Source organism: Nicotiana tomentosiformis, chromosome 3 (assembly GCF_000390325.3).
Source record: "Nicotiana tomentosiformis chromosome 3, ASM39032v3, whole genome shotgun sequence".
Taxonomy (NCBI): Eukaryota; Viridiplantae; Streptophyta; class Magnoliopsida; order Solanales; family Solanaceae; genus Nicotiana; species Nicotiana tomentosiformis.
In genome coordinates, this window is record NC_090814.1 from 23,656,143 (window position 1) to 23,680,698 (window position 24,556).

Consider the following 24,556-nt stretch of genomic DNA (forward strand, 5'->3'; position numbering starts at 1 on the left):
GTTCTCAAGGTATAATAAAGTTAAGAGATATTGCCTTCAATTCAGCTCTCAACACAAGGCTCCCTATTCCTAACCAAAAATAAAAACTAACTACATCAGTTCAATCAAAACCATTGGAAAAGAACTGCGACACAAAGAAAAACCAAGGGGGAATTAATACACTACCTAACAAGAGAAAATCCTTTTGTCTTTTTCTTTCGACTTTAATCCCTCAAGAAACCTGTCGAATGATATCCATTATCGGAAAAAGTCAAAAAATTTTAAAAAAACAATTTCTTCCAATTTATTTTTCTAACTATTAAAAAGCAAAGACAAACTAAAACTAATATACATACAACATACAAATATCCCTCACCCCACACTTTAAGTTGTGGCATGTCCCCATGATACACAATTAAAAAGCATAAGGTAAAGAAAACTTCCCTGAATATCTAGTCGGGGTCTGAGTCAAAGTTAGACTCCATTCTTCTCGCCCGAACTAGTGCACACATCCACGCAAACAACTTCGTCTCAGCCTTTTTGGGATACACCCCACACCTTTTTTGTTCACTAACTGCAGCCTTCTCTTTTAAGCTCTTCACTTTCCACTCAGCACTTGCAGTTGGCTTTTCCTTTTTGACCCCCGCCTCTACATTCATCTCGAAAGTCACCGTCTCCTCACCCACTCTAAGCATGCATTTTCTGTCATGTATGTCTAATATTGCTCTGACCGTCGCTAAGAATGGTCTTACTAAGATTAGGGGGACCTCCTTATTCTCATCCATCTTCACCACTATGAAATCTACAGGAAATACAAACTTATCTACCCGAACAAAAATATCTTCCACTATCACCTCAAATATGATAGTTGTTTGGTTTGCCAGCTGCAAAGATATTGGTGCAGACCTTATCTCTCCAATCTCATTCTCCAGCTTCCTGTAAATAGAGAAAGGCATTAAATTAATTTAGGCACCATAATCACATAAAGACTTATCAAAATTAAGAGTGCCTAACGAGCAAGGTATAGTAAAAATCCCTGGATCTCCACACTTTTGTGGGAGTTTGTTTTGCAAGATTGCATTGCAATGCTCTGTGAGCTTGACCACTGAGGTTTCTTCTATCTTTATTTTCTTTGTAAGAATCTCCTTTAAGAATTTGGCATAAGCCGGCATTTGTGAGAGCACTTATGTGAATGGCAAATTTACATTAATCTGTTTCAGCACATCCAGAAATCTCTCAAACTGCTTATCCAGCTTTTCTCTATATAGCTTTTGGGGAAACGGTAGAGCAGGCATGTGCTCACTCTCATTAATTTCCTCCTTTCTCGAAGTCTTCTCCTTATTCTTTTTCTCAGCTCCCTTCTTGCCTTTCTTCTTTTTAACAACTTCATTTTTCAGCTTCTCCTCACTTTCTTTTTCAGGTACCATCTCTTTTTGGACTGGAGTGAGATTTCTTAACACTTGACCGTTTCTCAAGGTCACATCATTCACTATTTCTTTGGGGTTTCTTTCGGTATCAGCTGGCAGAGTGCCTAGGATTCTCTCGGACAATACAGTTGCAATTTGTCCCACTTGCTTCTCCAAGGTTTGCAACCCTGTGCCAAGTTCTGTGATAGCTGCACCATGAGCATCTAGCCTCTCATCCGTCTTGACAATAAAATATTTTATCAGATTTTCTAGCTTGGGCTGATTGGATTGTTGAGGTTGGAACTGCTACCTTTGCTTATTTTGGAAGCCTGGAGCTCCTTGTCCTTGGAATTTGGAGTTGTTTTGTTGCCATGCATTTGCAGTACCCCCAGGTGAACTCCACGAAAAATTGGGGTGCTTCTGACCCATTGCATTGAAGTTATAATTCCCAACAACATTAACTTCCTCAATTGAGGCTTGACACTCATGAGTAGGGTGTCCTCTTCCACATATATCACAAGCTGGGTAGGGCTCACTATGTATTGAAGTTAAGGTCAACTTCCTTATTTCCTTGGCTATGGCATCAAGCTGTACCTTCACAGATGTGTTAGCATCAACTTGGTGAACACCAGTTGATCTTCTTCTTTCAGCAATCTCAGAGGACCACTGATTTGCATCTTCAGATAACTCATCTAGAATCGTGACTATCTCATCGGGAGTCTTCTTCATCAACGGGCCTCCAGCTGCATTGCTCAAAGTTCTGCGTGAGACCGGTGTCAATCTATCCCAAAAGTCCTGGAGTTTCATCCAGAGTTCAATTCCACTATGTTGACACTTTTGCACTATCTCCTTAAACCTCTCCCAAGCTTCAAACACAGTTTCAATCTTGGTCTGGAAAAAGTTATGGATTTTTCTTCTAAACTTGCCCGTCTTAGCTGATGAGAAATATTTGTCAAGATATTTTCTGGTCATCTCATCCCATGTTCTAATCGACCCATTAGGCAAGCTTCGAAGCCAGTGCTTTGCTTCATCTTTGAGTGTGAAGGGGAATGCCCTTAAGTACTTGTGACACACCATTGTATTGAAAGGTATTCAGAATCTCCTTGAAGTCCATTAGATGATTGTTTGGATATTCGTTCATCTTTCCTCTGAAGACACGACTGTTTTGAAGAGTTTGAAGCAACCTATGATTCACCTCAAAATTGTTAGCTGTAACTAGAGGTGGTCTCACACTTGATAAGCCTTGGTTGTAAACTGGTCTAGTATAATCACAAAGTGGTCTCCCAGCACCGGGAGCTATAATTTCCGAACTGGTCTGCAGCCAAAGGTTGATTCTGAGCCATTCTCCGAGCTCTCTCTTCTTCATAGATTATCTGTGCATCTCTAATAACTTCTTCCTTAGCATCCCTTACAGCTTTCTCTCGTTGTTGGGCTGCCTTTTGTGTAGCCAAATCTACATTATCATCATCTCCAACCATATTCTCTTTGGTTGAGGATCGCCCAACCTTTTCTATATTCTCGGGGGAATTTCTTTCCTTCCTTGGCTATCGCAGCTGTGGTTCTATCTCTGGGTTGTAAGGTAGCAATTCTTTTTCGGAGGATCGAGTGATGCACCACTCTTACCTGTAGCTTGCACACAGTTAAGGAACACCAAACATAAAAAGAGAAAAATAAAATGAAAAGAAAAATTCGTGAATTAGGACTACAAACTATTTCTAACACTATTGATTGTCAATCCCTGGCAACGGCGCCAAAATTTGACGAGCGCAAAACACACACTTAAATATGCTCGCTAGTCGAATATAGTATAATAAAATATCGTATCCACAGGGATTGAAGTTAAACATTATTTTCATAGTTTATAGCTTGATTGATATCCAAGATGATCGATAGTTGAGAATTATATAATTAAAACTAAAATTAACTAAGAGTCTAAACTACCGACTAATGACAATCGCAACAATGATTAAAGAAAGATGTCAATGGGAGAAAACAGGGTTTCGATGGAATAGGTACAAGATAATTATTTTGGGATCTAACTCTAGATAATTCACTTCTAATGTTCAAGTGAGTCTCCTGAATTCACTCAATTATTTGCTCACACGTTTAGAAGAAACTCCTCTCTCGATTAAGTCTCAACCTCGCAAGATGAACTAAGTTAAGCTCGATGAAAATATGCAAGAATTTGTAGTGGATTGGTCTGTAGGAGAACCTCTCTCGATTATTCTTCTAACTAAGTTTAATCAACAACTCAACTAGCCTCTTTTGATTACTAAGAATAATCAATGAATTCAACCCATAAAATATTGTACAAAGATACCACAAGTTATGCCTCTCTCGATTACATGAACTAGTGAATATACATGCAACGATTAAAACATCCAAAATGATTCAATACATAAAAACTAGAATTATAATCCACAAAAAAGTATCAATACACCAAATCCATCAAACACTAAAGAGAACTACTCCATATATATGGAGGAATTCATCACAAATAAGTTTAAGTTAAAGGAAAACATAAAACGATCCAAACTCTTGTCTTGAGTGAGGATTGAATAATGGAATCCTTGTGCTCTTGCTTCTCTAACTTCTCCTTAGCCTCCTTAGGTCTTAGATGTGTCCAGAGTCTAGAAAATACAATTTTTTTCATGTATATATACCAAGTAGGGTCGTGCCCAATCGAAGACACCCTTTCCTACGCGAACTAGGACAACTTTCGGAACTGGACGTGCGCGGCCGCGCACCTAGAGGTGTGCTCGTGCATATGTCCGCGCACTTTGGAAAGTGTTCTGCCTCCCTTGCGCGCACAGTGCGAACCTGCGCACCTAGGTTGCCTCCTTATCGATTCTTCGTTTCTCTCGTTAAATGCACTATTGTCTGTTGATTCCCGAACACGATCCCAACTTAATTCTTGGGATTTTACTTAGACTTCAAAGCTCCAAAATAGCTTGAATTCATTCCATAACATATACGTAGCTTGGAATCACTCCTACAAAGCATAAAACACACAATTTGATCAAAACACTAGCGATTAAAGCTCAAACTCAATTAAAGTACAGTAAATTAGAGTGCAATAGGCAACTAAAATACGAGATTATAACCTACCATCACAAAGTAATCCAAATAAGGCTTGAACACGGTTTATGAGATCCATAAAACCCGCTGGAGCATTAGTCAAACCAAATAACATCATCAAGAACTTATAATGACCATAACAAGTCCTGAAAGCTATTTAAGGGACATCCAAAGCCCTAATCTTCACCTGATGATATTCAGATCTCAAATCAATCTTGGAGAACACCTTGGTGCCCTGAAGCTAGTAAACATATCATTAGTACGAGGCAATGGATACTTGTTCTTGATAGTAACTTTGTTCAACTATATATAATCAATGCATATCCTCATGGAACCATCCTTCTTCTTCACAAAGAACACCAACGCACCCCAAGGAAAAACACTTGGCCCAATGAATCCTTATCAAGAGAATCCTATAGTTGCTCCTAAAATTTCTTCAACTCGGTAGGAGCCATACGACAAGGTGGGATAGAAATAGAATGAGTGCTCAAAACCAAATCAATGCAAAAGTCAATGTCCAAATAAGTTGGCATGCCCAACAAATCTGCCGAAAACACCTTCGAAAACTCTCTCACAACCAGTACTGAATCCATAGAAGGGACCTCCATGCTAGAATCTTGCATGTAATCCAAATATGCTATACATCCCTTCTCAACCATAGGTTGAGCCTTTAAGAATGATACCACCCTACTCGTAGAATGGCCAAGGTTCCTTCTCCATTCTAATCTAGGCCACCCCGGCATAGCTAAAGTAATAGGCTTGGTGTGATAGTTCAAGATAGCATGATACGGGAAAAACCAATTCATACCAAGAATAACTTCAAAATCCACCATATTCAATAATAAGAGATCAACTATAGTATCAAAACCATTAACAGTAATGTAACGACCAGGCCGGTCGTTTGTGTTTTGATCCCCATTTCCTATTTGATGCTCCCCGTATACTTGTTTGTTATTTTGTAACTTGCGGGGATGGTTGGTTTGATTTCAGAAAGATTTGGGAGTGAAATTAAACACTTAGTTCCATAGTTGGAAGCTTAATTTGTAAGAATTAACCAAGGTTTGACTTTTGAGTAGATGACCTTAGATTGGTGATTTGATGGTTTCAGTAGGTTTGTATGGTGAATTTAGACTTAGGCGTATGTCAGGATTGTATTTGGATGTTGCTATGATGTTTTGTCTATAATTGCTGAAAGTTAGAAGCTTGAAGGTTTGGATAGTTCATAGGTTTGACCGGGAGTCGACTTTGATGATATCATACTTGGATTCATATTTTAGGACTTGAAATAGGTTCATTATCCATTTGAAACTTGTGTGTGAAGTTTGGTTGGAATCCGAATTATTTAGGCATATTTCAGACATGTTCAGCGAAGTTCGAAAAGTTTGGAACTTAAGAGATTATTTTTGATTGTCGATTGTTGGTTTTGATGTTATTAGTAGTGTTTTATGAACTTGGATAAGTATAGAGAATATGTTCATAATTGTTGGTATGATTGGTCTCGTGGGATTCAGGAATATTTCGGATAGATTTCAGATCATTTGGATGCATGGTGGTAGAATTGGTTATGGTGTGTCGCGCTTGCGGAACTTTAGTCATAAGTGCAAGGCCGCAGAAGTGGTGAGGAAAGCGCAGAAGTGAAATTTATCCTTATCATGGGAGTTTGCATATGCGGGGTTGGCAGTGCAGAATCACATGCGCAGATGCGCATTTGGATCGCACCAGCGGCTCCGCAACAGCGGAGTTTTATTCGCAAAAGCGATGTGTCGGGTATTTTAGTGGTTTGCGCATCTGTGAGGATCTTGAGATACGACGTCGCATAAGCGACCATCTTGACCGCATATGCGATAACCACTGGCATGAGCTTATATTTCGAGGGTTTGGTCTATTTTCACTATTTTGAGTTTTAGAGCTCGGCTAGAGGCGATTTTTGGGAAGAATTTCATCACCACAACTAGGGTTAGTGATTTCTACTTGTACCATAGATTATGGGATTCAAAAGTAAATTTGGGGGTTTTTATCTTAGAATTTGGATTGTGAATAATTGAGATTTGAATCCAGATTTGGAGTCAGATTAGGATAAAACTAGTATATTTGGACTCGTATTCGAATGTGTAGTCAGGATTTGTGTATTTTGTCGGGTTTCGAGAAGTGGGCCCTGGTTGAATATTAGGTTGATTTTTGTGTAATTGAATAAAGATTGAAGCTTTATCGTTTGGAATTAGTTCCTATAGCCTTGTTTGATGTTATTGAATTAATTTTTGATAGATTTGACTCGTTTTGAGGGTCATTCTAGAGGCAAAGGATTTTGGAGTATTGATTCCCACGCATTTGAGGTAAGAATTTTGCCTAATCTTGGCTTGACGTTTTCTATATGTTGGGGTAACGCATGTGCGAGGTGATGAGCACATATGCGTGCGCCATGATTATTCATGATTCAGGTAGATTCTAGGCTAATATATGACTTGTTTTGCTATCACGCTTCCATTGATGCCATGTTTTCTACACTTGTTGACTATGTGAGCTATTATGCAAGCTAGAAATCATGTCTAGATTATCTACTTATCTATTTGAGATATGATAGAGCTACATTTGTTATGTTGAGCTATTTTCCTTAGCCGTAGTCACATTTTTCAGTTCCAATATTATATTTTTGTGTTATATCTCTTTCTTTAGGCACTCCTTCTAAGTTATCTCACATGCTGATAGTGTCCTTGTGTATGTGACACTGGTTTGATCCGAGTCGTGGCCTGTTGGTATATTCCATGTGGTATTTGATTATGGAACTGTGAGATGTTGGCATATTGAGACTTGAGGAGATTGATGACTGATATTGGGCAATAGAGCCGTGTTGATTAATTGTGAGGTGATGCTTGCATCAAGGCCCTATATTGGGTTGATTGATATTGATTTCGACTTTTCATTCAATTGACGCTTGGGCTAGGATCTGTCCCTACGGAGTCAGGTGATAACCATGTTACTTTGGGTCCTATAAGTACATGCACTTGATATGTGCTTAGTAAGGGGCTTATGCTAGACACCCGTACAGCGTTGTATGTATGTGTATGTGTGTGCGTGTCTGTGTGTGTATGATGATTCAAGGTCTTTGAGCCAGACATCGTGAGTATGCTGAGAATGTGACCGAAAGGTATTTGTGAGAATGTGACCGAAAGGTATTTGTGTCAGGCACAATGTATGTGCTGCTGAGATTGTGTTACTTGGTGATTAAACTGTGATGTTGTTGATCTTGGTATGAATACTTGTCATGCAGACATAGAGTTGTACTTTCCTCATGCTATTTGATATTTCATGTCTTTAAAATCGATGCCTTGATTGATACATTTGGAAAGCATGTTTTATTTTCCTATTAATGTTATAGAGTTGAAGCTGATATTATTGAACTACTTTTCCTTTTGTTATTATTATGTTGTTATTGTTGTAGTTAGCTGTTCAAAGTGAGAACTGGGCCTTGCTAACATCGTCATTGCTTTCAAACCGAGGTTAGGCCTGCTACATACTAAGTGTATAGGGTCGGTTATACTCATACTACACTCTACACTTTATGTGTAGATCTTGGTGTTTTTGGTGGCGGTGATTGCTAGAGTTGTTACACGTATCGGCGTGGAGATTTTAAGGTAGCACTGATATTTTGTTCGTAGGCCTTGAAGTCCCTTCCTGTATTTCATGATTGTTACTCTTTGGTCTTTTGGACAATATTTCATTTTTGTTCTAACCTTTTTTGTACTTATTCTATAAAGCTCATGCAGTGGATGACACAAGATTTCGGGGTGGTATTCAATTGTTTCACTATTTAACTTCAGTTATTTATGATATTCCTCTTCTGAGCTATTTCATACTATTGTTAAAGTTTATTTCTGCATGTTGGTTATTGGCTTGCCTAACAAGTAGTGTTAGGCACCATCACGACTCTGATGCGATTTTGGGTCATGACCAGTTAGTATCAGAGCACTAGGTTACTTAGGTCTTACGATTCACGAGCAAATCTAGTAGAGTCTTGTGGATCGGTGCAAAGACGTCTGTACTTATCTTTGAGAGGCTACAAGGCTGTTAGGAAAACTTCTCTTTCTTTCATTCTCTGTCGTGCGGATTGGTTATCCCTAAGTCTAAATCTTTAATTTTCTGTTATCTCACAAATGCTGAGGACACGTTATTCTATTTTGGCAGAAAAGGCACCAGTACTGCAGATAAGGCCACGAGAGGCCGGGGTAAGGCAGAGGTCGGGTTGGAGCACACACCACAACTAGCGGTTGGTATGGAGCCACCAGTAGCTCCTATCGAGGAGAATATTTCTGACCATGTTGTGTCGGTGGGACCAACTCAGGTTCCCCAAGTTTATTTGCTACTCGGTTGTTCAGGATGCTCTGGTCTATATTATTGTTCTATTCGAGAGTTTGGCTCAGGCCGGGACATTTCCTATTGCACCAGCTACTTCTCAGGTAAGGGGCGGAGCGTAGACTCTAACTACTCGTACCCTATAGTAGATGTCACATGGTTAGCAGACCCGATAAGTGTTATCGGTTGGGGGAGTGTAGCTTGTTGTTGTCATGCAGCCTGAAGTTAGGCTCACGATGTCAACTGATGAGCTGAAGAGGCTACATAAGTTCACAAAGTTTCATCCTCCTCACTTTAGAGGTACACCTTTAGAGGATACCCAGAAGTCCAATGAAGATAACTTCACCGCCTTTCAAATTCAGGGTCCAACCAAGAGGTAGTGGAAGGTTATGAGATAGATAGACCAACATAATCACCTCCTCTCACTTTGGCTCAGTTCTCCATGGTCGTTTTGGAGAAGTTTGTGCCTCGCACTAGAAGAAAATAGCTGAGAAGGCAGTTTGAATACCTTTAGAAGGGTCTGATGTCAGTTACTGAGTATGAGATGAGGTTTATCGAGTTTTCCCGTCATGCTACTATTTTGTTTCCCTTTAAGGAGGAGAGAGTGAGGAGATTCATTGATGGTTTTCACCATGGTTTTCACCTTGTTATGGCTAGAGAGGTAGAGATCGAGACTTTATTCCACCAGGCTATAAAGATAGCGCATCGTATTGATCATATCCACAACGAGACTATAAAGATGATACAAGGTGGGTACAAGAGGTCCCGACATTCAGGTAGCTTCAGTGGTGTTTCATCCGAAGGCCAATATCGATTTGGGAGAGGTCATTCTAGCAGGCGAGCATATCATACACTACCACCCAGTCGAGAAGCTTCTGTGCAGTCTTTATTCAGTGCAGTTCCAGTACAGAATTATCATTACACTCTGTCTATTCTGGGTTTATATGTACTTGGTTCTTCTAGTGGATATTTTGGTCATGGGGTCCTACTCAGGCCCCGCAATCATTCTCTTTTAGAGGTTGCTATTAGTATAGAGACTTGGGGCACGCCAGGAAATACTGCCCCTATTATCATAGAGGTTCAGGGCAGTATGGAGGTCGGACTATGATTCCTGTGCTAGTTACTACACCACCCGCTCAGCGAGCTGGGGTTGAAGGTTATCCAGGACGTGGTCATCCTAGAGAGGGAGCTCAGACTAGTAGAGGTCACGCTAGATGCTATGCATTTCTAGGGAGGATCGAGGTTGTTGCTTCTGATGCAGTTATTACATGTATTGTTTCTGTGTGCCACAAAGATGCTCTGAGATTATTTGATCGTGGATCTACTTACTCATATATGTCATCATACTTTGCTACTTGTCTGGATATGCCACATGATTTAGTCGTTACTATTGTTCATGTATCTATACTAGTTGGGAATTCCATTGTGGTGGATTGAGTTTATTGGTCATGTGTTGTCACTATGTGTGGTTCTGAAATGAGGGCGGACTTTCTATTGTTAGATATGATATACTTTGATGTGATCTTGGGTTTGGATTAATTATCACCCTACCATGCTATTCTTGATTATCACGCTAAGAACGTGACGTTGGCTATGATAGGGTTGCCGAGGTTGGAATGGAGGGTTTTCCTTGGCCATGCTCCTAGTAGAGTGATCTCATATTTGAAGGCTCAACGGATGATTGAGAAGGGATGTTTGGCATATCTAGCCTTTGTCAGAAATGTTAGTGCTGATACTGCTACAGTTGAGTCATCTCTGGTAGTGAGGGAGTTTCTGAATGTGTTTCCTGCAGACCTACCATGCATACCACCCGATAGGGATATTGATTTTGGCATTGATTTGGCACTGGGCACCCAACCAAACTCTATTCCACCATATGTTATGGCTCATATTGAGTAGAAGGAATTGAAGGAGCAATTACAGGAGTTGTTGGATAGAGGTTCATCCGGCCAACTATTTCACCTTCGGGTACACCGATATTGTTTGTAAAGAAGAAGTTGGGTCTATGAAAATGTGTATTAACTACCGGCAGTTGAACAGGCTACCATCAAGAACAATTATCCACTTCCACGCACTGATGATTTATTTGAATAGCTTCAGGGTGGTAGGGTGTTCTCAAAGATTGAATTGAGATCAAGGTATCTCCAGTTAAAGATTAGGACTTTGAAACATTCCTAAGACGGCTTTTAGGACTCGTTATGGGCATTATGAATTTTTGTGATATCACTTAGGCTGACTAATGCCACAGAAGCTTTGATGCATTTGATGAACAATGTGTTATAGCCTTATTTGGATTTTTTTGCCATTTTATTCATTGATGATATATTGGTGTATTCCCGTAGTAGGGAGGAGCGTGAGCAGCATTTAAGGACTGTGATTAAGACTTTGAGGGAGAAGAAGTTATATGTTAAGTTCTCCAAGTGTGAGTTTTGGTTGGACTCTATGGTATTCTTGTGCCACGTGGTGTCTAGTGATGGGATCAAGGTAGACCCAAAGAAGATTGAGGCAGTTTAGAGTTGGCCTAAACAATCTACCACTAGTGAGATCAAGAGTTCCCTAGGTTTGGCTGGTTACTACCATCGCTTTGTGGAAGGATTTTCATCTATAGTAGCTCCATTAACTAAGTTGACTCGGAATGGTGCTTTATTCAGATGGTCTGGCGAGTGTGAGGAGAGATTTTAGAAGCTCAAGGCTACTTTGACTACAGCTCCAGTTTTTGTTCTGTCCATAGGATCGGGGACGTATACTATCTATTCTGATTCTTTGTGCGTTGGCCTTAGGTGTGTGTTGATGCAGGACGGTATGGTGATTTCCTATGTGTCGCGTCAATTGAAGCCTCATGAGAAGAACTATTCACTATATGATTTGGATTTAGTGTCTATTGTGCGCGCGCTCAAGATTTGGAGGTATTACTTATATGGCGTGTCTTGTGAGGTGTATATGGATCATCAGAGTATTCAACATCTATTCAAGCAAAAGGATTTTATCTTGAGGCAGAGGAGGTGGTTGGAGTTGTTGAAGGATTATGATATCACTATCTTGTAACACCCGGGGAAGGCTAATATGTTAATGGATTCCTTGAGTAGGAAGGCGGAAAGCATGGGAAGTTTGTAATTTATCCTAGCTACTAAGCGACCTTTGGCCATGGATGTTCAGGATTTGCCTAACATATTTATGAGGTTGGATATTTTGGAGCCTACCCAGATTCTCGCTTGTGTTGCTGCGTAGTCATCTTTGTTTGAGTGCATCAAGGCTCGCTAGTATGATGATCCCCATTTGCTCATCCTTAAGGGCACGGAGCAACAGGGTGGCGCCAAAGAGGTGACTATTGGTGATGATAGTGTGTTGCGACTTCAGGGCCGAGTTTGTATTCCCAATGTCGATGGCTTGAGAGAATTGATTCTTGAGGAGGTTTATAGTTCACGATATTCAATTCATCTATGACCACGAAGATGTATCGTGATTTGAAGCAGCATTATTGGTGGAGGAGGATGAAGAAGGACATTGTTGGTCATGTTGCAAAGAATTTTAATTTTCAGTAGGTCATGTATAAGCATCAGAGACTAGATGATTTGCTTCAAAAGATTGAGATACCAGAGTGGAAGTAGGAGCGCATTACCATGGATTTTGTGGAAGGATTGCTACAAACTTTGAGGAGATTTGACGTTGCTTGGGTCATTGAGGACAAACTGGCCAAGTCTACGCATTTCATTCCAGTCATGACTTCCTACACTTCAGAGTAGTTGGCTAAGATCTACATAAGAGATATTGTTTGCTTGTATGGTGTGCATGTGTCTATCATCTCAGATCGAGGCACTTAGTTTACATCACACTTTTGGAGAGCTGTTCAGCGTGAGTTGGTATGCAGGTACTGCATTTCACCCTCAGATGGACGAGCAATCCGAGAGGATTGTTCAAATTTTTGAGGATATGTTGAAGGCCTACGTTACTGATTTCGGAGGCCAGTGGGATCAGTTTCTTCAATTAGCGGAGTTTGCATACAACGACAACTATTATTCTAGTATCGAGATGCCTCTGTATGAGGCCTTATTTGGGATGCGATGTTGTTTTCAGGTTGATTGGTTTGAGTCTGGTGAGGCTAGATTGTTTGGCATAGATTTTGTTCGTGATGCCTTGGAGAAGGTGAAATTTATTTAGGAGCAGCTTCGTACATTGTAGTCTAGGCAAAATAGCTATGCTGATAGAAAGGTTCATGATGTGGCTTTCATGGAGGGTGAGAAGGTTCTTCTTTGATTTTCGCTTATGAAGGGCGTGATGAGATTTGGGAAGAAGGTAAAGTTGAGCCCTCGGTATATTGGTCAATTTGAGGTGTTGGAGAGAGTTGGTGAGGTGGCCTATACATTTTCTTTGCACCAAGCTTGTCGAGAGTTCATCCAGTATTTCATGTTTCCATGCTTCGGAAATACTATAAGGATCAGTCACATGTGTTGAATTTTTCAGATCAGTGCAATTGGATGAGAGTCTAGCTTATGATGAAGAACCGACAACCATTTTGGATTGACAGATTCAGAAGTTGAGGTCTAAAGATATTGCATTAGTAAAGGTTCAGTATAGAGGTCACTCGGCCGAGGATGCGACTTGGGAGACCAATCATGAAATGCGAAGCAGATATGATGATCTTTTTGGCATTTGAGGTATGATTATAAACTCGTTTGAGGATGAACGTTTGTCTAAGATGGGGAGAATGTAACGACCCGGTTGATTGTTTTATGTATTTGAGCCTCGTTTCTCTATTTGATACATCATCTATACTTGTTTGTTGTTTTTTGACTTGCAGGGATGGTTGGTTTTGTTTCAGAAAGGTTTGGGAGTGAATTGAAACACTTAGTTCCATTATTGGAAGCTTAAGTTGTAAGAGTTTATCAAGTTTTGACTTTCGAGTAGATGACCTCGGATTGGTGATTTAATGGTTCTAATAGATTTGTATGGTGATTTGGTCTTAGGCATATGGCTGTATTTTGATTGGAGGTTCCTAGGATATTTTTTCTCTAATTGCCGAAAGTTGGAAGTTTGAAGGCTTGGATAATTCATATGTTTGACAGGGAGTTGATTTGGATAATATTAGACTTGGATCATTGTTTCGGGACTTGAAATAGGTTCATTTAGTGGTTTGGAACTTGTGTTTGAAGTTTGGTTGGAATCCAGAATATTTAGGCATATCTCGGACATGTTCGGCGAAGTTGAAAATGTTTGGAACTTAAGAGATTGGTTCTGATAATTGATTGTTGGTTTTGATGTTATTCATAGTGTTTTGAGCATTTGGATAATTTTGGATAATGTGTTTGTACTTTTTGGTATGATTAGATGGGGTCCCATGGAGCTCGGGAGTGTTTCAGATTAATCTCGGATCATTTGGGTGTATGTTGGCAGAACTAGATCTGTGTGTCGCACTTGTGGAAAATTGGCCGCAGGTGCGAGGCTACAAAAATAGATGAGGAGAGCGAGAAGCGACCTCTGGTTTGCGCATGGGAGTCCGCAGATGTGGAGTTGGCAGAGCAGATGTGCATTTTGATCGAACCATCAACTTCGTAGGAGTGGAGTTTTCTTTGCAGAAGCGATTGCTCTAGTGTTTTAGTGGTTTGCGCATTTGCGAGGCTATTGTCGTAGATGCGACATCACAGAAAATGACCATCTTTACCACAAATGCGAAAATCATTAGCAGGTGCTTATATTTAGAGGGTTTGTTCTATTTTCACAATTTTGTGTTTTGGAGCTGGGCTAGAGGCAATATTTGGGGAGAATTTTATCACCTCTTCAAGGGTAAGTGGTTTCTACTTGATCTTGATATTATATCTTGTTTTCCCGTGGATTATTGCACATAGATTAGAGGATTTGAAAAGTGAATTTTTCGGTTTTTATGTTAGATTTGAGAGAGTGAATAATTGAGATTTGAACACCGAGACCCCGTCCAATCATACTAACCATTACCAAAACATGATGCAAACATGCTCGAGGCCTCAAATCATACCAAAAAATATATCCAAACTATGATTCGACGATCAAAACTCTTCTTTCAACTTTTAACTTTCAAGCTCCGTCGAACGCGTCTGAACTACACGTAAACATTCTGGATTGATTGCAAATTTTACGTACAAGTCACAAATCATAATACGAACCTATTCCAAGACTCGAAATCCCAAACACACATCGATAACACCAAACTTCACTTCAAATCAAACTTAGAAAATTCTAAAACCTTCAAAATGCCAACTTTTCACAATAAGCGCCAAAATGCTCTCGGACCATCCGATACTTAACCCGAGCATACGCCCAAGTACACAATTATCATACAAACCTATTGGAACCTTGAAATCCCGATTATGAGGTCGTTTACTCAAAAAGCAAACCTTGGTCAAGTTTTCCAACTTAAAGCTTTCGAATTGAGAATTTTCCATGAATCAACTCTGAACTTCCCGAAATTCAATTCCGACTATGCGTACAAGTCATAAAACCTCAAGTGAAGCTACTCATGGCCTCAAAATGCCGAACGATGCGCTAGAGAACAAAATGAACGGTCGGGTCGTTACATTCTCCCCCACTTAAACACATGTTCGTCCTCGAACATGCCAAGAACCGCTTCAAAATTGGCCAAACCACTGTTTAATACCTCGTGAACTTACCTGTGCCACCACAACCCATGTGAGCACATTAGCTCGATCCCGACTGAAGATCCTTCCTACTACCTTAGCCTACAAGCCTTAGAGCTAAATTCCAAAATCCAGAATTCTCTAAGAGACCTGATTATAACATATGAACACCATATCAATCTCAACTCGCTGCACCAAATATGATCATGCACCCATGCAGAAATCACACAATGCACTGCATAATTCGTTTGCCCATAATAATATCCTCCAACCGTAGAAGCTGCAAATTAACTAACCTTATGCTCGTAGTATACGTCATAACGCGTATAAGACCTGATCCAACCCTCGCGATACTGCAACGATGAAAGCGACACGTATAAGCTCATAACCACCTGCCAAATCAATTAATCATGAGGTCTCTCCGCTTGATAAGAATCATTACCTCATTCTAAACTGAATAATGTTATTTTCTCTTTAATATACCTTAGATAAATCCGATCACAGTTATTTCAGGTCCAATAAACTCGTTTCACCCAGTACAAGTTGCTCGGTCAATAAGACACCTCAAACACCATCTAAAATCTCATATGACTCCATCAATACGCTAACAAGCTACAACTCGAATATGACCCGTAAGGAAGAATGAACTCTAGAAAGAACTACCCGGCCCATGTAACGAATAGAGCGGCCAAACAGATGCTATGAACCTATCTCATAAATGTGGAACAAGAGACACAAAATGAGCATAAGGGACCGCACTCAATATCTCAATGTTGCGGCGTGCAACCCGATCCACACATAATACCATTGCAACGTGCAACCCGATTCAAACATGACATCGTTGCGGCATGCAACCCAAACCAAACATAACATCGTTGCAGCGTGTAACCTGATCCAAACATGACATCGTTGTGGCATGCAGCCCGATCCAAACATTATACCCGTAGAGGCGTGCCACCCGGTCTTACCTAGTCGTAGAGACTAGGTACCATCATGACATCCTTTGGAGGGAATTTGGGGTCGTACTCAGGCAGGGTTTATCCCACTTGCACCAGCCACATCTCAGGCTAGGGGAGGAGCACAGACTCCCGCGGCCCGTACCCCAGAGCAATGGGTCCAGGTTGGTTAGGTTCCAGAGGTCATACCAATACATCATGTTGCTCCTGTTCGGCCTGTGGTTAGGGCATCAGCATCTGAAGAGGAGCAACTTAGGCTTGAGAGGTTTAAGAAGTACCACCTTCCTACCTTCAGGGGTTTGGCTTCAGAGGACGCACATGGTTTCCTTGATCAGTGTCACCTTATTCTCCACACTATGGGAATTGTGGAGATGAGTGGGGTTGCCTTTACTATGTTCGAACTGAAGGGAGCGACATATCAGTGGTGGAGAGCGTACGAGGTGGGTAACACAATCGAGGCAGCTTCACTCATATGGGATCGGTTTTCAGAGTTCTTCTTGAGAGAGTTTGTTCCTAAAACCCTTCGAGATTCTTGGTGTCTGGAGTTCGAGCTACTGCATCGGGGTACTATGTCAGTGTTGCAGTATGCTATCCGATTCAATGATTTGTCCAGGCATGCACCAGCCCTGGTTGCCATAGTCCGGGAGCGAGTCTGTCGATTTAACGTGGGGCTCAACTAGAGTATTAGATACAGCATGGCCAAGAAGTTGGAGTCAGACACTCCGTATCAATAGGGGGTTGAGATTGCACGGAGGTTGGAGGGTATGCGAGACCGTGACACAGAGGATAGGAAGGCTAGGAGTCCTTGTGGCACAGGGGGATTTAGTGGTGGTAACGGTACAACCTCAGCCTATCATGGTAGGGGCTATGTGAGCCGCCCATTTCATTCAGTATTTCCAGCTTCTAGAGGTGCTTCGGTTGTATGGAGTTCCCAAGTTACACACTTTGCTCAGCCACTTTCTAGTGCACCTCCTGCACGGGTGCCTTCACCGGTCAGTCCAACCGACTAAGCCTGAGCCAGTCCCAGCCTCTACGTCCTCCGAGAGCTTGTTTTGAGTATGGTGATACCCGCCACATGGTCAGAGATTTCCCCACACTCAGCCAGACTTCTTAGGCCATGATTGTTGTCCAGTTGCTGCTCCACCCGTTCATCCAAATATAGGTGGCGGTTGAGCAGGTGGAGGTCGCCGTAGAGGGGAGGCCAATCCATATATTATGCTTTTCCTGCTAGGATAGAAGCAATTGCTTTAGACTCAGTCATTATAGTTATTGTTCCGATCTGTCATAGAGATGCATCAGTCTTATTTGATCCGGGCTCCACTTATTCCTATGTATCATCTTATTTTGCTCCATATTTAGGTATATCCTTTGATTCCTTGAGTTCTCCTATTTATGTGTCTACACCTGTGGGAGATTCTATTGTTATGGACCGTGTGTACCGGTTGTGTTTAATTATTATTGGTGGGTTTGAGACCAGAGTTAATCTGTTGCTACTTACTATGGTAGACTTTGATGTTATCTTGGGCATGGACTAGTTGTTGCCCCATCATGCTTTTCTAAATTGTCATGCCAAGGCTGTGATGTTGGCTATGCCAGGTTTACCACAGTTAGAGTGGAGGGGTGCATTAGATTATGTTCCTAGCAGGGTTATATCATTTCTAAAGGCTCAGTGGATGGTTGAGAAAGGGTGTAATTCTTATCTTGCCTTTGTACGGTATGTCAGTGCTGATACTCCTACCATTGAATCAGTTCTGGTAGTGAGGGACCTTTTAGATGTATTCCCAGCAGATCTTCCGGGCATGCCGCCCAATAGGGATATCCATTTTGGCATTGACTTGTTGCCGGGCACTCATCCCATTTCTGTTCCACCATATTGTATGGCCCCAGCAGAGCTAAAGGAGTTAAATGAGTAGTTACATGAGTTTATTGATAAGGGATTCACTAGGCCTAGTGTGTCGTCGTGGGGTGCTCCGGTTTTGTTTGTAAAGAAGAAGGATGGTTCTATGCGCATGTGTATTGATTATCGTTAGTTGAATAAGGCTATGGTGAAGAACATGTATCCATTACCACGCATTGATGACCTATTTGATCAGCTGCATGGTGCCAAAGTATTCTCCAATATTGATTTGCGGTCAGGTTATCTTCAGTTGAAGATTCAGGATCCGAATATTCCGAAGACTGCCTTTAAGACTCGATATGGTCATTACGAGTTCCTCACGATGTCTTTCGAACTGACCAACACCCCAACAACATTTATGCACTTGATGAATAGTGTATTATAGCCTTATCTTGATTCATTCGTCATTATGTTTATTGACGACATCTTAGTGCACTCCACCAGTCAGAAGATCATGAGAAGCATTTGAGGATTGTGCTCCAGACCTTGAGGGATAAGAAGTTATATGCAAAGTTCTCAAAGTGTAAATTCTGGCTTGATTCGGTGGCGTTTTTTGGTCTTGAGTGAGGGGATCAAGGTAGATCCAAAGAAGATTGAAGCAGTGCAGAGTTGGCCCAGACCATCTTCAACTACTGAGATCCAGAGTTTTCTTGGTTTGGCTGGGTATTACTGTCGATTCGTAGAGGGTTTCTCATCTATTGTTACACCTATGACCAGATTGACCTAGAAAGGTGCTCTGAATACTAAACAAAGAGCTTACGAGTGCGGTTCCAAGCGGCCGAAAAGGATGAAGCCGTTGCCAGAATGATTTCATTGGTGGCGACTGCAATGAACCATTCCATCCACCCACGGTCGTTGTCATCATCCATGCTAGACAGCAAAGCATGGTGGCCACGCTTGCAGAGGTTTATCATTCCCCCGCGGAAGATTTTGGGATAATAGAGATTCATCATATGAGCTAAGGTTAGCTCCTCTCCAGTCTCCTAGCATAAGCGTCGAAGGCAGGTGACCGTCCTCCACACTGAAGGACTTACATGTGCCAAACACACCTGGTAGCGAAGGCAAAACTCCGCAATCACGGAATCAAGCTCTCCACTTAAAGAAAACGCACCCAAAGTAAATGAATACGTGTAAAAGTATGTAAAACCTTCCTTGGGAAGGGTCACTCGCTCCAATAGATCAGGAGCAGTGATATCCAACTCATGGCAGCGACAGTCATCCTTCACAGTAGGAATACTGGAAGGACGAATGGAAGAAGGGTACCTACTAACAGCCCATGTACGAGGGTTAGCAGTAGGGAATTTCTCTTCTAAGTCCTTTGTGGTAATGAGTCTCCATGGGATGATGGAACCCACTGTTGGAGTAGTAGAGTCCTCGACTTTGTTCTTGTTCTTTGAAGAACCGACACGCTTGGAGGAAGAAGCCATTGAATACGAAGAAGGAAAATGTTTTTGTTTGAAGAGAATTAGAGAAAGGATGGAGAACAAAGATTCAAATCAGAAGTTCGATAAATTATGAAGTGCAAAGGAAAAAATGATGCATATAAGTGAAAATTTGGCGGCTAAATTCATGACCATGATTACCTTGATAATCGGTAAAAGTTGTGCTGAATCGTGGGATGACGCATGTTCAGGGCATTAAATGCGGAGAGACGTGCGTCTAATCAACCGTCAGAAGCCTTCAGAGGGAGTTATAGTAATTCCCGCCAAAAGAGTATTTCTACCAACTTTCCGATAATACAAAGTTATGTCATCAGAAAGTAGGGGGACTATCTGTATAGGGTGAAATATGATATGACACGTGATCATATAAAGTAAAGACACGTGGAACCCTAGACGGGGATGGCTGAAGACCGAACGCATCCATTCTGCTTGTCACTGGAAGGGATAACGTTCATAAAGGTGTATTAAATGCTCTGCGCCCGGTAGCATTTAATAAGAAATATTCTGCAGCATTAAGAGCAATGACCCGTTACAGAGAATTTGACATTTATATTCACCGTTACATCTTCATCAATGACCCCATAATTGACTTTAAAGGAGGGCACGATCCTAGAACCTCCTTCCCTGGACGCAGCTATAAACAGTGAGCCCAATTATCATTGTTGAGGACACGAAATTGTCTGTTAAAACTTATACTACATTATATACAAAGCTTAATATAACCTTACTTTCTTGTTTTTTGATCTCATCATTGCTGTGTCCGGGAACCTTGTTCCCGGAACTGCCATCTCTGCTGTTTCATCTACATTTTAAGGCTAAGTATTATACATTTCTTCAATTATTGATTTCAGGATCAAATTAGTTCACTTGTCTAGTTTAGGCTACTTAGACTATTTCCATGCTTTAAATTGAAATGCCATATTATGTTCTAGATTCTCATAGTTAAATCATTCTTAATTGTGTTAGTCTATCCTTAAATGCTTTAGTTGAATTGTTTAGTAATTTCCCTACATCTTGCTAAATTGCTCCCATGCTTTAGTTGAACTTGTTGCCCCTTTATTTTTACATGTTATCTCTTCATTTTTAATTATCATTTTTGAAATAATTGTTCACGTTGCCCTTTTATTGGTTGACTTCCATTATTTGATACTCATGGTTGAAGATTGTTTCCTTTATTGTGAGTTATTCTTATCTAATATTGTGGTTACCCATTATTTTTTCCATTGTTGAGTTATTTGATGTTGAGGTGGTGGAAGTTGTTAATACGTTGAGGTGATGTTGGTTATTCTTGAAACATGTATCCTATCGAGCATTTTCCATCCATTATTGTTGTTGATATTCTCGTATACGTTGTGTTAGAGCCATGGGCTATTGTTGTGGAACCATTGCTATTGTTGTTGTTGGTAAGTTATGATATGTGGGCACTTGTGGTGCGATGTTGTTATTGTGATATGATGTTGATGCGCATGCGGCGTTATTCTTGATTATACGAGGCGGTACCTCGATTTGATTTCATTATACACGAGGTGGTACCCCATTGTGTTTCTTGCTTGTTATTTCATGTTGCAAAGTGTCGTGGAAGGAATATTTCTTGTTGCTTCATTCGTTATCATTCTAGTAGTTGTAGTCCGTACATGATCTTTGTATCACTTTAGTTGTTTCTTTCATGTTATTTCTACTGTTGATTTTCACGGTTTTAGATCATGTTATCATCTTGTTCCGTATTAGTTGTTTTCTTACTTCCCATTTTATGTCCGTATTTCATTTTATATTGTCTATTTCATATCCTAGTAGGTGTCTTGACCTAGCCTCGTCACTACTCTACTGAGATTAGGCTTGATACTTGATGGGTACCATTGTGGTGTACTCCTACTATGCTTCTGCACATCTTATTGTGCAGATCCAGGTACGTCTGCTGGTACCGATAGATAGAGAATCTTACTAGCTGCTTTCACCATAGACTTCAAGGTATGCCTGCTCGGCGTTCGCAGGCCTCGGAGTCACCTTACCTTATTTTCATTAATGTTGTATTTCCTTTTCGGACAGTGATGTAGTAGCACTCTAGTAGCATACTATAGAGCTTATTGTCACGGGCTCACTTTCTTACGCTCGTCAGCGGCACCGAATTTTTTGTGCGGCGCTTGTAGTTCCCCTGGCTGCAGGCCAGCCTTTCTTCTTTACCAGGTTTTCAAGCACGATCTTGTTCCTGTGGTGCAGCCTGCCTGGAAGGCATGCTCCAATTGTGTAGCCCATAAAATATCAAGGCTCTTGACCTCGACATGCCGTGGCATTTCTCGTCTTAGGATCATAATACATGCACGCCTTGAGGGTTCGCTAAGGACATGTGTTGTCCTTCACCTATGACTGAGCATCGCTCTCGTGTGCACAGCCAAATCCTCAAGCTTGACACTCGCCTCGTGCACCCGAGTAAGGCAACCTTTAGTCCTTGGCCATTTTCATGTGCGTCTTTCGTGCCATGCCCATACATAGCCCTCGCTACACACTTCCATCACGTCTAGTGCAGTGTCGCCTCACAACAGCATGTTTAGGCCTACAGACCCTTGCTCGCATGGCTGAAACCAAGACAAGCTTAAACGTTAACACATGATGCCCCTAAGATAGGTGCATCAAGTATCCAATCGGCACGGAGGTCTCTGTCTAATATTTCGACAGCCTGCGAGGCACACCGTCCCACATGTTGAGCCTACAACGCCCGTTTGGTGCCCAATGCTAGCCCGGAGGCATCACGCTATCCATAGGATTCCCTAACTCGTATGGATACCTAGGACATTCCTTTGAGTCATCTATGGGGGAGCTCATTAGATACGGCTTGGTGGCAGCACGTATGGGGGAGGCAGGTTGAGCTTTCAACACCTATACCCCCCTTATATATGCTTAAAGTTAAAAAGCCCAAGTTCCCTGAGAACATCCTCCCACACACATTATGTCATCGTCCCCGATGACACATCATGGCCTACAACATCCTGAAGTCTGCCCCCTCAGGTATGTACATTGCGGCTCCCTTTGTCCTGTGGGTTGGACTTCCTCGAAGTCCTGCTCAAAAGGAGTCGTGCCCCATGCACTTCTTCCCCAAGCTCACTGTCTTATGCTCGTCAGTGGCACCGAATTACCCGTGCGGCGCCTGCAGTTCCCCTGGCTGCAGGCCAGCCTATCTCCTTTCCCATGTTTTCAAGCACGATCATGTGCCTGTGGCGCAGCCTGCGTGGAAGGCATGCTCCAATTGTGCTGCCCGTAAGATGTCTAGGATCTTGGCCTCGACATGTCGTGGTGCTTCTCGTCTTAGGATCATAATCCATGCGTGCCCTGGGGGTTCACTAAGGACATGTCTTTTCCTTCGCCTAAGACTGAGCATCGCTCACGCGTGCACAACCCAATCCTCAAGCTTGACACTCGCCTCGTGCATCCATACCTAGCTTGTTCCTTGCCCGAGTAAGGCAACCTTTAGTCCTTGGCCATTGTCATGTGCATATTTTGTGCCATGCCCATACATAGCCCTCGCGACACACTTCCATCCCATCTAGTGCAATGTCGTCTCACAACTGCATGTTTAGGCCAACGGACCCTTGCTTGCATGGCTGAAGCCAAACCATGCTTACAAGGCAACACATGATGCCCCTAAGATGGGTACATCAAGTATCCAATCGGCACAGAGGTCTCTGTCCAACATTTCAACAGCCCGCGGGGCAAACCGTCCCACACGTTGAGCCTCCAGAGCCCGTCTGGTGCTCAACGCTAGCCCGAAGGTGTCGCACCATCCATAGAGTTCCCTAACTCGTATTGATACCTAGGACACTCCTTTAAGTCATCCAGGCAGGCCCTTTTGGTTCCCCTCAAGGTAGCTCATTAGATACGGCTTGGTGGCAGCACGTTTGGGGGAGGCACGTTGAGCTTTCAACACCTATACCCCCCTTATATATGCTTAAAATTAAAAAGCCCAAGTTCCCTGAGTAGACAGGTCTACGTCAGAAAATCAGAAGAGCCTTTTCTCACCGGTTCTTGGCCGAAGTCACAACCCCAAAGTGCGGGTTGTGACATTATGACTCAGTTCCACCGATTTTGGGGTGTGAAATTGTGGGGTCCTATTTACAGACAATTTTAACTATTATTTAGATGCTTTCACTATCTTGCACTTATATATATGTTCAGTGGTTAATATTTTCTAGGCTTACCTAGTCGTAGAGACTAGGTACCATCACAACATCCTTCGGAGGGAATTTGGGGTCGTGACAATAATGTTGATGCCTGAAAAATTATACCAAATTATTAAAGTGCGAGAATGATAACTGCAATTATAAATTGAGAAAGATAGAAAATTAGGATAAAAGAGTTTTGCATGAAAAATAAAAGAATTAAATGAGGTATTTATAGTGTTAAAATAGGCCAAAGTATAATTTAATAAACTTAGTTGTTAAAAACATATACTAGGGGGTAGAAGTGTTAGGGGTTTAGGGAGGCAAAAATAGTCATTTTTGGTTGTTGCCAATGGCTATTTTGTTTAAAATAACCATTGGCTAATGGTAGAACAAGGCTAGTTTTTTTAGAAAATAAAAATTTAAGGGTACCAGTTCGATGTCGGGCTAGCACCGATTAGGTATCGGGCTAGTATCGATTCGGTACCTTAATCCTACCGGTACTTTAACCGTTCCCCTCCTACTCCCCTTCCCCTTAGCCCCAACCTCTTACCCATACCCACCACCTGGACTGGAATTAAGCAGACCAGACTGATTTCGGGTACTCCTACCTCCCAAGATAGTCCTACCCTGTTTTGGCCTCTAACTCAACCTCTACCCTTTGTGATAGTTACCACCTGGGGCTCTAT